Genomic DNA, 19112 nt, shown 5'->3' on the forward strand with positions numbered 1-19112 from the left:
AATGTAAAGGTAGAATTCAGACATCAAAACAATTGTTCTCTATGATGTGGCCTTTGTGGTACAGTGAACACTTGTGCCATTTTATTTACCTAAGACACTCCATTTTGAATGGCAACCCTTCACTGCAACAAAATAGGTCAGTCTCGACCCTCATTTTCCTTCATGTTTTAAGCAACATTACATAAACTTGTATATGTATTTATACATATCATATATTGATATTATAAAATACTTATTTCCAATGAAGTTTGATAAGCTAGAGAGTCTTTAAGAAATATATTTGGCAGAGAAATGTAACATCTTGTAAGACAAAATGTTTCTGACTTTCTGTTCACTTATACTATTGTATATCTGGAGTAATTGCCTATAAGTCAAAGTCTGGAGTTACTCTAAAATGGTTGTGAGTTTTGAGTCAGATCTGCTGTGTCAAAATGTAAGTCACAATTATTTCTAAGGGATTTTGATTGCTATACTTCAGCACCATTCCCTCAAACATATCAAGCATTTTGGTTTCGAAAGACAGAGAAAGTTGTCAAAATACATTATGGATTGAAATTCTAGTATACAGTGGGAGTTTGAAGGTCTATATTTTTGTTGATACTCAACTTCAGTCTAGTTATAACTATAGTCTAGCTGTGCTCATAAAGGCTATGACCTTACTGTAGAAATCTGGTAATATGTACCAACTAGTAATTGCACTTAATTTACATGCTTTTCATATAAAATATTTGATAAATATGCTGTAAATATGCATTTTATTAAGAATTAACCTTACAGCATACCACTGCTCAACAAGGAGATCCCTCTATTGTGCAATTCAATTTCATATTTCTGCATTGTCTCATTAGTTTCAAGTCTTTGATATGAAGAATTACTGACCACCTTAAATAATCTTTCTTTATGAAAGGACTCTCTTTTTCCACCAGATGGCACTCTGCTACTAGAAACACTTCTGAGTGTATTTCAGTTTGTCTGTTGGATTTTCAAACTATGTTCTGGTGAAAATGTTCACTTTTTATTAGTGTTCTTAAAACTTTCATTATTTGGACAAGTAGTAGAAAGTGTCCCCGCCTTTCATATAACCTCCAAAAACCAGTTTTAACGAATAGCATTAATTCAGTAACAGTTTCTTTTTCCTCGTTGCAATGTGTGCTTCTTCAAATGTAAAATTCTGTATATAATTTATGATGTACTATGTGAATATAGCAATCAAGAGCTAATTGGTTAATCAAACTAGTAAACATCAAAACATGCGAAAAGTTGAATGTTGTACAAGTTACTTCTTAATGTACAAAAATAATTATCACTCTGTAAATATTGCTATCCATGAGGCTCCCCAGTGCTACAATGTTTACATATGTGCTTAACTTTATACATATTAGTAGTCCCACTCAATTCAATCAGATCACCCATGACATAAAAGTGTGTGCATATGGTGGGACAGGACCCAACTCAGTCACATTTTCTCTAAATCAAAAGGCAGGTTGTGTGATAGCTCCATACGGGTAGTTTCACAAAATTGAAATAAATTTGCTGTATTTGGTGATAGTTGGTCAGAAATTATCAAACATTTTCATCATGATATATGATTTCTGTTGTTTAAGAAAACTCACAGAAAAAGCAACTTGCCTTAATTGGGAAAAAGTGAAATCCAAACCACCAGATGGCGCCAACAGATCATATTTTAGTCTGTTCAAAGAACAGTAGTCTACATTAACCATGAAAAGTATTCAGAGGGGTAGCGGTGTCAGTCTGTAACTGGAAAAACTTAAAAAACAACAAATAGTCTTGCAGCACCTTAGAGACTACCAACAAATGTAGATGGTATCATGAGCTTTTGTTGGCACAACCCACTTCTTCAGATGAATGGTGTTTAAGATGTCCAATTTTCAAATAATTAGCAGTGAGAGGGGATGGAGGGGAAAAGGAAGAAAAAGGGGAAAGAAATTGTCAGAGTATCTATCGTAATTAAAGATGATAAGAATACTTAGTACCCACTTTAAGTACTCTGTTTTTTTATGTCATTAGGATGTGGAATGTAGCTGGCCATCCAGTCAACGTCTTTGTTTAGACTTCTGTTGTAGGAATCAAACTTGTAAATGAAATTAAGCTTCCCTGTCGCGCTGGCTTTTGAAATTGGTTTAAAACAATATGGTCATTTTGAGATCTATTAACGAGTGCCCAGGCTTCATTTAGCATGGACACTCTAATTGACTATTACTTTCTCTTTTTTTTTCTTTTTTTACCTCTTGTTCCCCCCCACACCATCCCCCCTCTGAGCTATTTATTTGAAAACTGAAAATCATAATAATATTCAGGTTACTCCCAGTCCCAAAGGACCAGTCAGTTACCTCAGGTCAGTTGTACTCAGCTCCAAAACCAAAGACAACTCTTGAAGACTGTCTTGTAATAAACTCACTAAATGCTTATTACTTAGAAAAAAAGAGATGAGAGTTATTTACAAGATTAAAGTAGGTAACATTCACTGGCTGTGGTGAGTGTGTGGGGAAGACTGCAGCAGCTGGGAGCTTTTTGTGTGGGTCAGGGGAACTCACCATGGCAGCCAGGAGCCATGGGGAGCTCACCACGGTGGCTGGGAGCCATGGGGAAATAGACTACTCACTCCACTTTCCGCCACCCTCACTATTCACAGATTTTGCCGTGCACGATGGTGTCAGGAATGCATCCACTGCAAATAGCGAGGATTTACTATAACATAATATCTAGCCTTATATATATAGTGCTTTTCATCAGTTGATCTCAATGCACTTCACAAATTAAGTCACTGTTTCTTCCTTTTGTCTTTTACCAACCGACCTGAACCAAACATGCTGCCTCCACATGATTCCCAGTTGCTTGGGATTTAGGAAATAGGATAACTTTTCACTTGTCTGCCAGATAAGTCTAAAGCATTATATTATTTAATGGGTTGCCAGAATGTGACTGTTATACTTGACCTTTTTATTTTTTCAATTTGCACCTCTTTAGACAATTACTGCTATTGTTACTTCAAGGCATGGTATTACACCACTTAATACTTGGATGATGGGTTCGTAGGTGTCGTGTTATATGACAAACAACTTTATTCCACTAATTTTTTTAAGTAGTATTTAGACTGTTTTAGTGTTCTACTGCAGAATTGAGTAAATTTTTATGAATTTACAGTACTAAACAATGCTATATCCAATATGGGGAAAATATTTCCTTGTTACATCCCTGACTGAGTCCAACTAGGAAATGGTAACCAGTCAAATCAGTCAATCATTTTTGGAGCCAATCTTTGGATTTCACATCCCTTCAAACCAGCTAGGTCTGGGAAGCGTTCAGTGACTGCTTCTAAATCTGGGCCTTTAAGGTGTACTCTTGGGTGCAGACCTCTATTCTGACAACATTCCTTGGGATAACATTCCTTTGGCACCCTAAAGACTAACAGATTTATTTGGGCATAAAATTTTGTGGGTCAAAAACATTTAATCAGATGCATTGAATCTGCATCTGATGAAGTGGTTTTTATCCATGGAAGCTTATGCTGAAATAAATTGGTTAGTCTTGCCACAGACTAACATGGCTATATTCCTTTGAGACTCCCTTGAGATGTGAGACTCTGCACTCCAACTGCTCTATACTCTGAAACATTTTGACATTCCAAGCCTCTAGTCCAGTGGTCCCCAACCTTTTTAGGTTGTCGGGCGCCAGGGGGCGTGGCCGTTTGCCCGCCGGGCGCCCGGGGGCGGGGCCCCCCCTGCCGCGCGCCCGGGGGGCAGCCCCCCCCAGCCGCACGCCCGGGGGTAGGGCCCCCTCCAAGGGCTGCGCGCCCGGGGCCGGCGCTCCCCCCCCCGCCGCCGAGTGCCGCGCGCCCGGGGCCGGCGCTCCCCCCCCCGCCAAGTGCCGCGCGCCTGGGGCCGGCGCTCCCCCCCCCCCCCGCCGAGGGCCGCGTGCCCGGGGCCGGCGCTCCCCCCCGCCGAGTGCTGCGCGCCCGGCGCTCCCCCCGCCAAGCGCGCTCCCCCCGCAAGCGCCCGTGCGCCATGTGCCCGGGGCCAGGCCATCCCCGAGCACCTGGCGGGCGCATTGAAACGCCCCCGCGGGCGCCATGGCGCCCGCGGGCACTGTGTTGGGGACCACGGCTCTAGACGCTTATACCTGTCCTCCAAGATCCATCTCAGGAAAGTAAGGAATGCAGGGTTTGCAAAGAATTTTCTAAATTCTCAGTAACCTTTACTCTCAAAGCATACACTAGGCAGGGGCAAGAGCCGGAGAGGGATGGATAGGAGCAAAGGCAATAGGGAGCTGTTGGGGAGGTGAGGAGCAGACGAGTCTGTAACCTCAGAGAGCACTTCCTTACAGAACCTAGAATTAAACCAGAAAATCCTAGGTCTCAATTTTACTTCTCTGTCTGGCAACAAGATGTGAATCACTGGCAAAACGTGTGTTTCCATTTAAGGTGGGATAGCCACCTAGAAGGTAACAGCCTTCTACTGCTACTAATTACACAATTAGCTCATGCGGTAGCAAAAAGTGCTGTGGATCTAAACATCACAACTGCTGATGATCCATGTACGGTTTCACATTATGGGATTTTTTTTGTTTTTTTAATAGCTCCTGTTATTACCCACAGGCATGTCAACAACATGTAATGATCAAAAGCAATTGATGGGTCTAACAGTATCAGCTTGGACAAAGGATTTTCTTCCCTTGCCAGGAGATTATCTTCTCCTTAGTCTCTTTGAAATGTAGATTAACTGAGATCAAAGATCTCTTAAGGCATCTAGACATTGAGTGTTGTCTAACCATACTCTTCAATAATCCTAAACCAAGAATGGAGCATTAGATACAAAGTGGTATTTGGCCAAATTGTCAGCATTAAGTCATAGTTTTTCAAAGCCAAGAACAAACAAGAGCGTAATCAATAGCAAGGGAAATTTAACTTGGATATTATGAAAAATATTCTAACTATAATGATAGTTAAGCCCTGGAATAAGCTTCCAAAGGAGGTCACATAGTCCCCATCGTTAGAAGCTTTTAAAGACTTGTTGGACAAATACCTGACAGGGATGGTCTACGTTTATTTGCTCCTGCCATAGAGCTGGGGACTGGACTGAATAACTTCTTGAAGTCCTTTTCAGCACTACATTTCTATGATTGTATGAAAAGTTTCTGGAAGGAAAGCTGACAGCTTGCCTTTTCTAAAGGCACTTTGACAGCCTTCTCCCTACTGGCCTTTGCCAGCCGCAAATGAAATTTGGAACAATCTCAACTCAGGCATGTGACTGGGGCAGTGTAGATTAAGCAGTCTATTTTTCATGAAATAAATTAGCTCATCTGGACTTTGCAGTTACTACCATGGGGCAAAGAAACTTTTTATTAACTCCCGTGCTAGGGTTATGTCAGATATGGCATAGGACTTCTGTCAGTCTTTCTCCAGTCTTCCTTTCATTTTAATGTCACAGGTCATCCAAAAAACTGTGTGAACTGTGAGACTGAAGATAAGGAAGGGAAAACCAAGGGATCATTAACAGGATGGCTTGTCACGTGGAGAGTATTCTTTCAGAAATTCTTTGGAAAATTCTTTGTCTCCATTAAACTCCTTTGATAGGCCATCAAAAACAAGCCACTCATCCCAACTATGACCAGCTACATGAGTTGGGCCCAGAGCTGCGTGGGATAATCTCATTATTGGTGGGACAATCATAACATGCTGAACCCAACCAGGGTATGTCTACACTACCCTCCTAGTTCGAACTAGGAGGGAAATGTAGGCATACCGCACTTTCAAATGAAGCCCGGGATTTGAATTTCCCGGGCTTCATTTGCATAAACTGGGCGCCGCCATTTTTAAATCCCTGCTCGTTCGAACCCCGTGCCGCGTGGCTACACGCGGCACGAACTAGGTAGTTCGGACTAGGTTTCCTAGTCCGAACTACCGTTACTCCTCGTGGAATGAGTGTATGTCACATTATAATTGGTATGTGCAATGAAGTACATTTAAGAGTGTTGCTTTAACTCTGTCTCTAAATAGTTTGACATTTGAACTCTTAATGCAGACTGTTACTATATACATTATAGGTAAAGTTTATTACATAATTTGTAGTAGTCCAAGTTACATGCAATTTTCTAAAGTATTTCTAGGATGCATATGCTTGTGGTACCTAGGTGCCATATTTGTAAAATATATTTGCTCAAATGTGCTAAGCAACACATGGAAATATAATGTAGTTTCCATATAGAACACTCATTCATTGTGGGAAAATTACCCCCACTGCCATAGTAGATTTTTCTTGTTTTGTATTACAACAATATAAAATGGCTACATTTTCTTTTTGAAAATATATTTATACCAACATACTTCCCATTAAAGTTTGCCAGCATTTTAATATATAATCAAGCAAAAAAAAAAACCCAACCATGAATGACACTAATTTTAAGTAATTACAGTAATTTGATCCTCCAGAGGAGTGGAGGAGTGGTGCTTTGGCTCACGTAAACTTGTACAAATATTTTGAAAAAACTCCATTATCTACTGGAAAAAAAATGTATCAACTGCAGATTCTAAAGCTGATGAATTAAGATGTAAAATACAATAGATGCTCAGTGCATGAAATGTACAGGAATCATAAAGAAAACTTAGTTCTAAGATCATATGAAGCAGTTAGATGAAACTAGAGATGAAGTAAAACTGATGGAGGTACCAGCGGTAGAAAACTATCATTTTAGTCAAGAACTTTGTATTATTATTGAAAGTCACAAGAGACTCATAATTTGGGTTTTGCTTTCTATTGGTTTGTCTTTATTAGGATAAAAAGGTATGTTGTTAGGACACTTGAGCTAGCAACTTCTAAACATTATTGTGTCTACATTGGCATCCCTTTCCGGAAAAGGGATGCTAATGAGACACTTCGGAATTGCAAATCCGCGGGGGATTTAAATATCCCCCGTGGCATTTGCATTTACATGGCTGCCGCTTTTTTCCGGCTTGGAGCTTTGCCGGAGAAAAGCGCCAGTCTAGATGCGGATCTTTCAAAAAAATAAAGCCTTTTCTGAATGATCCCTTATTCCTCTTAAAATAAGGAATAAGGGATCTTTCAGAAAAGGCTTTATTTTCCAAAAGATCCTCGTCTAGACTGGCCCTTTTTTCCTGCAAAGCTCCGAGCTGGAAAAAAGCGGCAGCCATGTTTATGCAAATGAAGCGGGGGGGATTTAAATCCCCGCTTCATTTGCAATTGCGATGTGTCTGATTTGCATCCCTTTTACGGAAAAGGGATGCAGTCTAGACACAGCCAACATTCTGAAAGACTAGTATGGACAAGGCAATTAATACATTTAACAATAGCTAGCTGCCTGGATTGAAAATTATGGGGCAGTTTAGCATTTATATTTACCTTGCATGTACACCAAAACCCCAGCTATTATTGGTCACATACCATAATAACATCTCACTTATCAAAAAATGTGAATTCAGATATTACTGTATCACACAGAGAGCAAAACTATTTGCCTGGGGATAAGTACACAATACAGACTTAAATGACTATTGAGGGAGACAACTGATTTTATATATATATATATATATATATATATCCGTATCTGGTAATAGAAATATTCCTATTCAAGACTTTTCCTCATACCACCCAAATTGCTGATGAACAGCTGATTTAAATCCAAATTACCATGGTCAAAGCAACTGCTAGTGTCAAATATATTTAAACCACTCTAGAAATCAGAGATCAAATAAAGGGAAGCAGGCAAAACAAAAAGTTGCATTATGCTATGCTTGCTGAAGTGTTTCAGAAGTTAAATATAACAATAGCTTTGGTTACAAAGTCCCTTAGTAACTGGAGACCAGACTGAAGTACATTCATATGTACCCTTGACTTGCCTGACATGCTGATACTTTCATCACACTGTAATTTTTGCTTGTAACACATACACTTGGCATGGGGAATTTCACACATGCAGAATTTACTTAAATATTTCTAGAAATGTTACAGTTTTCATGATGCTGAATGAAAATTCATTATCCATTTTACTTACTGCTCTATTATTTGAGAGTTTCACAGTTATTGATTTTTAACTTTTGAATTAAATGAAGTATTTTCCTCCTTTGAATTAAATGAAGTATTTACAGAGGGGGGACCGAACCATAGGGTGAGTCACCACACTAAAGTTTCAGAGGAATGCTATGGCTGAGCTGGGTTTGAACCCCAGTCTCTTGAATGGTATGTAAGGGACCTACTTGCTAAACCATCTTTGATACCAAATGTACAGCCTGAAAAGCCAGAGAAATAAAAAGTGCTTCCAAACACTAATGATTTTACAGCTATGGGGCTTGAATCAATAGATTTGGTTCATAGCTGCGGGGTTGTTTGCACTTCTCCCTTTCTGGTCTTTCTGAGTGTACTCCCTTGGATGTTAGGCCTTGTGACCTTACATCTTTTGTGGTGGAATTTCACAACTTTCTCTCTTAGGCTGGTATCTGCCTATAACACCCAATCATGCCAACTACTTATTCCCATGCAGGTCTGACTGCAGATTAGTCTATCTTCTCTTGGTGAAATGATGACTAGTGTCATACAATGAAGAATAGTCTTCTTAAAATATGTAGGTTTATTTAGCAAATGGAACATACCTATGATGATTGCTCTATTGTTTGGCAATGGGATCTATTCAGCCTCAATGATCCCACTCAGAGGTCTTGTATCTGTGAAGGAATGTGCTGAACTTTCCACCACTTGACATTCCACCACCATCTGAACAAACCTCTATCTAAAACACATTTTGGGGTACAGGTCCATATTTGTCACTGAACAACCCTACACTCATCACAGTAAAATTGCACTACTGTAGTCACAGTCTCCCATACACTCATTAAAGTAGAACTCCACATCCAGTGTGAGATTTCCAAAAGAAGCCTCCAAAGTTAAAATGCCAATTTCCATCCTCACCCAGCAACTTTTCCTGATGTTTCTGGTTCTTTTTATGTGTGTTAGTGGCTTGTCTTGACTTCCTATTTTTGTGAAATGTGTTTTCTTAATGCTATGCAATGAAAAGAATAAAATATGTCTGATGCTATCCAGTGAGAGTATGAGGTTATTCCTTGTTATAATTCAGATATTGAAAGAAATAGGAAGTTAGTTTAAGAGGGGACATAATCATTAATAAAACTTAGTTATATGCTTATAGTTTTCCATTGTAGCTAAAGTAACAGAAATTGGTCTATATGTGCACCATGTAAAATTTATGCATCATGTTTGCTACAGAAGTAAGAACGGCATCTAGCTCCTATCCTATCTGCCAACAGTGTCCAATACGCGATGTCCTAGAGGGAGGGAACAGAACAGGTAATCTTCATGTGATCCCTCCCCTGTCACCCATTTCCAGATGAAAGTGCCTCAGGTCAACTGATAATGGGTCCTATTGTGTTAGGTGCTGTATAAAGCAGAACATTAGATTAGCTCTGCCCCGAAGAGCTTAGGATAGGCCTACATTTCATTCATCTTCTGAGAGAGGAATGCAAATGCAGACACCCGAAACTGCAAATGAAACGGGGATTTAAATATCCCGCGCTTCATTTGTATAATCGCATTATGGCACTATTTTGAAATAGTGCTATTTCAAGAGAAAAACGCGGTTATTTTGAGATAAAACCCTTCCTTCAAAATAACCCTTACTCTCCAAAAAATGAGTAAGGGTTATTTTGAGGGAGGGGTTTTATCTCAAAATAACCCCGTTTTTTCTCTCTCAAAATAGTGCTATTTCGAAATAGCGCCATAACGCGATTATGCAAATGAAGCGTGGGATATTTAAATCCCCATTTCATTTGCAATTTCAGGTTTCTGCATTTGCATTCCTCTCTCTCAAGAGGAATGAAGTATAGACATACCCTTCGAGTCTAAATAAGGGTACAGGATGTTGGCGTTTCTAATCCCCACAGAGGAGGTGTTGGGAGCACTGGGGAATTGTGGGAAGTGCTGGCTGCTTAGCCTTGTGAGCAGAGCCTGAGAGGTGCTGACTGGCTTACACTGGCCATGTTTGGGTCCGGTGCATGGCTTAAGGATTAATCTTTGTATTCATGCCCATCAGTGTAAAAGAAGCTATGTGCATATATATGCAACCACACTTAAGTTGCGGCTCTCAGCATGTGCTGTGAGTACCATTGTGGCCTCTCGGGCTTCAAAAGTTGAGCAGCCCTTTTACCATTTGTAACCTGTGTTCTATGACATATTGCTACAGAGATAGATTGTTTGGTGGTTAGAGCACAGTAGGATGTATAGATTTTGAATAAGAAAATCCCTGTTGGCTCAATAATAATCTTTTTCTATGTCATAATTACAAAAGAACTCTATAATATTTTCAAGTCATAATCTGCCATTAGAATCTTTTCTTCAAGCTATTCAGTTGAAAATAACAAACTTAGAACAGACATAAACCTCTTAGAAAGTAAAGGGGGTTTTATTAATTAAAATCCTGTGGAACTTTGGTGAGAAAGGGATAATTGGTACAGAGAGAATTGTGCTATAGCTATGCATTTTTTTCTTCACACAGCTGTTGGATAATAAGCCTCAAGAATGTCAGGCTTTTCTCATCAAAACAAAGAGTTTTCAATGTGTCTGCACTACTTTTGCAAGGCCAAAAGGTTTGATAGTCCCTAGAGCCCTTAGTGTTTTCACTAATCTCAGCAATACCTTCAAGTGATTGTAATGGAGATCAGATGCTAGCTTCCTTTTTTTTGCGAAACTGGATCTGTGATCCAACAAGAGCAGTACTGGATAGCCTAGCTTGGAATACCCTTCTCTATATTCTTTTGTGCAGAATGGATAGAAATAACATTTAAACAATTAACTTTCTCAGTGATATATACTTCACGAGAGAGCTCCTTAAAAGGAAGTTTCAATAAACAGCAAATTCAAGGATTTGAATCAGGATCTTAGTTTAGATGCTTTAAACCAGGAAGTCATCAACTCATCCTCTGACCTGAGGAAATCTTTAAAAAATGTTATAGAAAATCATAACGCAAACTCAGACGTTCAATTATCTGAACACTTATTCAGTATTTTCCATATGCCAAGTATTGTTCCAGAGACTAGGGCACTAGCCAAGGGCTTGAGAGCTCTCATTCAGCTCTGGTCTACACTAGGGAGTTATTTTGAAATAAGTCCCCTTATTTTGAAATAACAAGCAGAATGTCCACACTACCAAGTCCATTATTTTAAAACCAGGAGCTGGTTATTTTGAAATAATAACTCCTGCTTTCCACGAGGAATAATGCTTATTTTAAAATAGTTATTTCTAAATAGCAGTAGTCTGAACACTCCACTGCTGCTCTTTCGAATTAACTATTCCCCAGAGTCATTCAAAGTAATTACTCCCCACTGCTTACTGGGCTCTTAAATTGAGGAAATGCATCCCTGCCGCTGTCGGTCTTCCACAGTTTGAATTAGTGGGTCTAGTGAAGGAATGCTCATTTTGAACTGAGAGGGGCACTCTGGTCGATGCTGGTAGTCCTGCTTCCATGACTAGAAAGGGAAGTCAAAGGGAGAGTGTACTCCCTTTGAATTCCTGCAGTGTGGACAGCTCCAAAAGTTGAGTTAAGGTACTTCGACTTCAGTTACGCAATTAACGTAGCAGAAGTTGTTTATCTTAGATCAACCTTATCCTGTAATATAGACATACCCTATGGGAGCCTGCCTCCAACTAATTTTGAGGTTTCCGTGTAGTGCTGACACGCTATTTTGAAATAGCTATTTTGTGAGTTATTATTTTGAAATAAGTTATGTTGAAATAATTTCCTAGTGTAGACATGATCTCAAATTCCCTGCTTTGCCACAGTATTACATGTGTGATCTTGGGTAAGTCTCTATGCCAGTACACTGTGAGTGGAACTAATAACACTTCCCTTCTCCACTGGAGAGTTGTGAGGATAACTAACTAAAGTCTTGGAGGAGCTCAGATACTATGGTAACAGGCCATACAAGTAGATAAGTTACCCAGGCAGAAACATGATGTCTTATTCTGCTTTAGGGCCAGACTGTGAAGTATTTACACTCATTGGTGAGCACTAATGTGATTAGTTCAATTGGATAAAGTAAAACTACTTGCAGGAATAAGTGCTTAACAGGATGAATAAATTCTCTATAATCTGGCCCTCAGATTTGTAAGAGATGTGGATATTTATCTCTAGAATACATATTTATTTTGCTCAATAATGGTAGAATGTCAGAATAGCTTGTTTGACTGACATTTGAATGACACACACACAGTATGGTACTGTATATGTAGTTCAGCTGCCACTGAAGGCATCAAAAAATCTCTTTATTCCTACACCAACTGTTCAGGTTGATTCCTTTTTAATCTCAAAGGCTGGCATGCAGGAGCCATCATTAACTCTTTTCCTTCGAATAGTGTCCTTCTGGTTCTCTCTATATACGTAGGGTGCATCTATACAGCACAGTTATTTTGTAATAACTGATATTATTTCAAAATAACAATGTAAGTGTTTACACAGCAATCCGTTATTTCAAAATACATTTGAAATAACAGATGGCTTATTCCAACTTCTGTAAACCTTATTCCATGAGGAATAATGCCTATTTCGGAATAGCAGTAGTGTAGATGCTTCACTGCTGCTATTTCCAAATAGCTTTTCCCCGGAGCCATTCAAAATAATTACTCCCCAGTGCCTTCTGGGGCTCTAAAATGAGGTACCATGTCCCCATTAGGGAAGCCCGACTCAGACTAATTTCAAGGCTTCCTTGTAGTGTAGATGTGCCTATTTCGAAATAAGCTATTTTGGAGTATTTCTTCCGGAATAGCTTATTTCGAAATAAGTGTGCAGTGTAGATATACCTTTATATTGCTCCCAAATGAATGGCTAACAATCATTAATTAATGTATCCTCAAGCCCCTTGGGAGGACACGAAGAACTATCTTCATTTTATATATAAGAAGCAGAGGCACAGAGAGATTCTGTGATTTGCTCAAGATCGTTCAGAAAGTCTGTGGCAGACCTGAGAACTACACTAGATTTACTTAGTCCAGCATCTATAACACAGACCCATCCTTCTCTCACCTTCCTTCCTCCCTATCGTCTCATTAAATTGGTAAGGTGTATTGAAATGGCATGGCTCATTTCCCTTTATTTTGGGGTAAACCTCACAAGCACTGTAGGAGTAAATTTTCCAGTGCTTAGTTAGTAGCAGGGAAGTCTATATGTAATCACTCAATTGCAGACAGTAGCAAATGGTAGCTAGAGAACAACAGAGACAGTTTATATATATAAGGTATTTTGTCACATTAATAAATGGGGTTAAAATGTTCACAAATCACAAGTCAGGGTTTTAGAAAATAATACATTTTTGGATTTTTTTAAATTTTCCTTCTGGCTTTTGAGTTTCTGGGGTTCACATTTTAAAAATACCTTCACAACCACTTGGGCTAGGCTAAGATAGACACAATGTAAACTGAGATTATGGTACATTCACTTCACTCTAAGATCTAGGGCTTTCAGAAGAAAAAAATCCAGTATCACAAGTCTTGTGACCTTTAAAAGAGTGAGAGTTGGAACACTGTAGTGGAAGGCTATGTGGTATTTCCCCCCCCTTTCCTTTCACTGTTCTACAGTGCCACAATAGAACTTGATGGATCCTTCTGTGAATCTCACCTTTATTCTTTCTATGCCATATATGAAATGTACAAACCAATCTATACCTACCTCACAGAGATGTTGCAAGTTTTAAAACATTATGACATCTTTGGATGGGAGATAGCACAATGTGCAAATTATTGTTATCATCAGTCGTTTTCAGTTATGACACTTCATCCCCTTGATTGATTCACTATTTACACCAATCTCTGCCACCCTCTTCTTCACTGTCTCTAACCTCTTCCAGCCATTCCCTTCTTTTGTCGTTTCATCTAGCTAATTCTTCCCACCCACCACCATAGCCACACTGAAAGGATTGAAACCACAAACAAAACCACAGAACTAACTTTAAGTTTGCTGCCACTGCACTGAACCCTTGCCTGTGCATTATATACCATTTCCCTATTTTGTATCAGTCTTGCTTATTCAAATTGTAAGCTGCTCTGGGCAGGGACTGTCTCTTAGTCTTTGTACAGTACCTAAAACAATGGGGCTTCATACTATGTTAGTTCCTAACCATTACTTCAGTTAATCTTTTTTATCATGTTCACTTATAATACCCTTGAAATGCATTGCCTCTTTGAAACATCGCATGCAGCCCGGAGCCAGCTGGGGAATCCTCAAGCTGCACGCAGCATTTCAAAGAGGCAGTGCCACATGGAGCCCGGGATCAACTGGGGACTCCAGAGCCTGATATCGTGTTCCCTGCGGCATTTCAAAGTAGAAGTGCTGCACAGAGCCCAGGATCAGCATGGGCGTTCCCAGCTGACTCCGGGCTCCTTGCAGCGCTGCCGCTTTGAAACGCTGCGGGGAGCATAGGGCCAGTGGGGGATTGCCCTGCTGGCCCATGCTCCCTGCAGCGCTTTACTTTTGAAGTGTAGCAGTAGCTCTCGGGCTGTTGCTACACTTCAAAGGCAGAGGTGCCCATATCCACTAATCGATGGCATAGAAAGCTAATTGCATCAACTATTTGATTAGCCAATTAATTGAAATTTAATATCCCTATCCAATACACATTTTAGGCATGCAGTTGGAGAAATTATTTTTATACTGTGTACACAACTGGCACCTGCAGATTCACATAACTCCCACTCATCACAACCAGCTCAGCTTGAAAAAATTCTGTCCATTTCAGACCAAATGTGTAAACTCCAACCAAAAAATAAATAAAAAAACCCCCCTGCCTTTTTAAACCGTCAGTAGCATCATTGAATTCCTCATCCTGGTCATGATACTGCAAAAAGTTACACCTGTTCTTGACTATATTCCTGTGAATAGGCCCACTGATTTCAGTAAGATAATGTGCATAATGTTAGTAAAAGTTCACAACTTTTGTTTGCTGTTGCATGTTCTTTAAACTGTCGCAGTTCCACATCTTACATTTCTTCTCCCAAGAGCTGTAACATCTCAATACAATACTTTTTCAGACCATTTGAAACTACTGTGCTAGTGAAAGGCACATTTGTATTCATGAAGTTATTTTATTCATTGTTATATTCATGAGGTACTTTGGGGGTAGTCATATTACATGATTTAATAAATCAGATTGCTAGCCAAAGTTCATAAATTAAAAATTGTAGGGATATGTATGTGAAAAGAAATATGCAAAGCCCTTCAAACATGCCACGCATCCTAAAGGGGCAAATTATAAGCAAGTGAGCAAGAGAGTTTGAAGTAAGTTTCTATTTACTATATATAACTGCAATTCTAAATATTTCCAACTTAATGCACCCACTGCCTAGCCATGCCTTCTCTTTATATGGATATTTAAATATTTCTGAAGGCTCAAGTTAAAATATAAAGGCATAATCAGTGCATCTAGAGATATATTTATTATGGACATATAAATAGCACCCCAGTTACACACAGAATAATTTGTGTTTGCAACAGATTCACCCCACTTTCCACTTCTCTGAATATAAACAAGACAGATTTGCATTGCAGGACAATACACAAACTTGCTTAGTGGTAATGCTCCGCATGTATAGCGATGCGAGACATCTCAGTTTTATGTCTTAGCCTGCCCCTTTATCCCTACCGTCTGCAAGCAGTGCAGCTGAGGCAACACAAAACCCTAAAGGAGATAGGAGTGCCTCAGGTCTTTTAACTCTTATGTAGTTCTTTTCTACAACCACATTCAGTGGCCAATTAACGGACAGGTCCATGGGCCTGTACCCAGGGACCATGGCTAATGTGGGGGCCCTTGCAGAAGTGCTGGAACTTGCGTTAAAGTGATGGAGACACTTCCACCTGTACTGTGGCCCCACGCAACTGCTCCTCCTCTTATCCTCAAAGTGGAAAGTCCCCATCCGCTGATCAGAACAGAAGCTGGAATCTGTCTGGTCCCAAGAGCAAACCCTGGCCTATGTTCCTGCCCCTAGTGCATGCCATCAAGGGCAGGTGGAAGATCCAGGGTTCCCTACAGTAGCTCAGACCCCCTGGGTATGTCTACACTACAGCACTAATTCGAACTAACTTAATTTGACTTAGTTAATTTGAACTAAGCTAATTTGAATTAGTGCATCTGGACCTAAAAACTAGTTCGAATTAGCATTTTGCTAATTCGAACTAGTGTGTCCACATTGAGTGGACCCTGAACCGAGGTTAAGGATGGCCGGAAGCAGTGCCGGCAGGGCATCAGATTAGGACTTAGAGCGTGGAGATGCTGTCTCAGGCTAGCCGAGGGCTGTGCTTAAAGGGACCCAACCCCCACCCCGGACAGACAGTTCTCAGGGGTTCCCCGCTTGCAAAGCAGTCCTGGCTTGGAGTGCCCTGAGTGCCCACACTTGGCACATCATAGCACTCGGCCATCAGCCCGGCTGCACTTGCCGCAGGCTGCCATCCGGGGGGGGGGGTCAATCGGGGGGCTTCAGGAGAGTTTCCACCCCGAGGAGCCCGCAGAGCCACCCCAGTCCTCCCCATCGGGGGCTTGTACCCCATTCCTCCCTCACCTCCTTCCACTTACCCCTCCCTAGCCCCCCTTCCTGATGTAGAAAATAAAGGACAAAAATAGAAACTTTCTTTATTGAACAAAACTCGGGGAGACTGGGAAAAGGAGGTGGGAGAGGGGAAGAGAGAGGGTGGGAGAGGGGAGGGCAACTAAAATGATTAGGGGTTTGGAACAGGTCCCATATGAAGAGAGGCTAAAGAAACTGGGACTTTCTAGCTTAGAAAAGAGGAGACGGAGGGGGGATATGATAGAGGTCTATAAAAGCATGAGTGGTGTGGAGAGGGTGCATAAAGAAAAGTTCTTCATTAGTTCCCATAATAGAAGGACTAGAGGACACCAAATGAAATGAATGGGTAGCAGGCTTCAAACTAATAACAGAAAGTTCTTCTTCACAAAGCCAATAGTCAACCTGTGGAACTCCTTGCTGCAGGAGGCTGTGAAGGCTAGAACTATAACAGGGTATGTCTACACTACCCCACTAGTTCGAACTAACGGGGTAATGTAGGCATACCGCACTTGCAAATGAAGCCCGGGATTTGAATTTCCCGGGCTTCATTTGCATAAGGCGGCCGGCGCCATTTTTAAATGCCGGCTTGTTCGAACCCCGTGCCGCGCGGCTACACGCGGCACGGGCTAGATAGTTCGAACTAGCAAGCCATTCCGAACTATCTGTACGCCTCGTGGAACGTACAGTAGACATACCCACAGAGTTTAAAGAGAAGTTAGATAAATTCATGGAGGTTGGGTCCATGGAGTGGTATTAGCCAGGGGGTAGAAATGGTGTCCCTGGCCTCTGTTTGTGGAAGGCTGGAGATGGATGGCACGAGACAAATGGCTTAGTCATTGTCTTCGGTCCATCCCCTCCAGGATAGCTAGTGTTGGCCGCTGTCGGCAGACAGGCTACTGGGCTAGATGGACCTTTGGTCTGACCCAGTACAGCCGTTCTAAGCTCAGGACTCAGGGTCGGGGGTCTCACTGGACCACCTTGATTTTCATGCAACCCTGCTCCTGGATGGCCAGGCTGGCAGCTCTCCTGCCCTAGACGGCCACTTTCCTGTGCCTAGTGTGGAGGTTGTGGATGAGGTCCATGATCTCCGCACTAGACCAGGCGGGCCCCCACCTCTTGCGGCCCCGGGCAGGCTCTTGGGAGCCGCCAGCCTGGTCCCGGGAAGAGGCAGAGGGCTGGGTGGCAGCGGGTGGCTGGTTCATGCCATGCCAGGTGCAGGGTCTGCTGGCTGGGTGCTGGCAGGCTTGCACCTGGCATGGGCACCGTATCCAGACCGTGCCCCTTTAAGGGCTCCGGGGCCGGGAGGGGGGCAGAAGAGTTTCCCTGGTGGTGCCCAGAGTGGCCACCAGGGAAAGCTGGGGAGGGCTAGCCTCCCACTAGTTCGAATTAAGTGGCTATATAGCCCTTAATTCGAACTACTTAATTCAAACTAGGCGTTAGTCCTTGTACAATGAGGTTTACCTAGTTCGATTTAAGCGCTCCGCTAGTTCGAATTAAGTTTGAACTAGCGGTTTGTATGTGTAGCGCCAATCAAAGTTAATTCGAACTAACGTCCGTTAGTTCGAATTAACTTTGTAGTGTAGACATACCCTCAGAGTGCCTCTTACCATGACTTTACTCCAGCTTCTGGCCTGGTCAGAGGGAGGGTCTCAGGGGAAGAGGAGGACCAGGGAAAGGGCCTGATAGTGAGGGGAGTGTGTGTATGTGTGTGTGGGGAGGCCCAAATGTTTCTTGTGCTCCTGGGCCCCAATAAATCTTAAGCCACCTCTGACTACATAGCTGGCGTATAAAGGGAATCCCACATAATAGTTCTTCTGAGCCAGAAGATTAGTATGCTGTCCCAGGTGTGTTCCGTAAGGAGAAAGAAAATGGAACAGGGTCCAGTGTGATGCTGCAAGGAGATGCTGCAAAAGAGGAGGGGCAAACATGACATTAATCTACCTTTACCGATTCCAGTGTCTGCTGTTTGAGATGCCAGTATGGGTTATAGTATAAATCACCTGGCTGCCTATGAGCTATTTTGCCACAGAGCATTGGCAGATCTCATGCCCCTATGCAGGAGGATGCAACACAGTCATTAATCCTAGCTCTCTGCTAGGAGAATTCTCCTAGGAGCTTCTGTACCTACTCACTGTACACTTCTGGAGCAGCCTCAAGACTAGGGACTAGTCCTATGATCACAAATGTATTGACATACCCATCTGTGAGATGCAGCTAACTACACCAAATGGCACACAGCACACAATTTAAGGAAGGAGAAGTTTGCCCAAGGACATAATACCAATGCTCAGCACTGTACAAAACACAAATGAAGACAGTCTCTACCTCCGAGATTTTCTGAGATCCTGATTCTGCAAACACTCAAGCATGTGGTGTAAATCTACTACATATTTGAGAGGGTTTGTCTGTCCATCTGTCTGTCTACTCAAGAGCTCCTCCTAAAAAGTAAGAGCGAGGACCACCAAGTTCAGCGTGAAGCTTCCTCTTATCATAACTTAAAGCAAGGCAAGGTTGTGCCA

The sequence above is a fragment of the Pelodiscus sinensis genome, chromosome 1, assembly GCF_052426305.1.
Source record: "Pelodiscus sinensis isolate ZL-2025 chromosome 1, ASM5242630v1, whole genome shotgun sequence".
Classification (NCBI taxonomy): Eukaryota; Metazoa; Chordata; order Testudines; family Trionychidae; genus Pelodiscus; species Pelodiscus sinensis.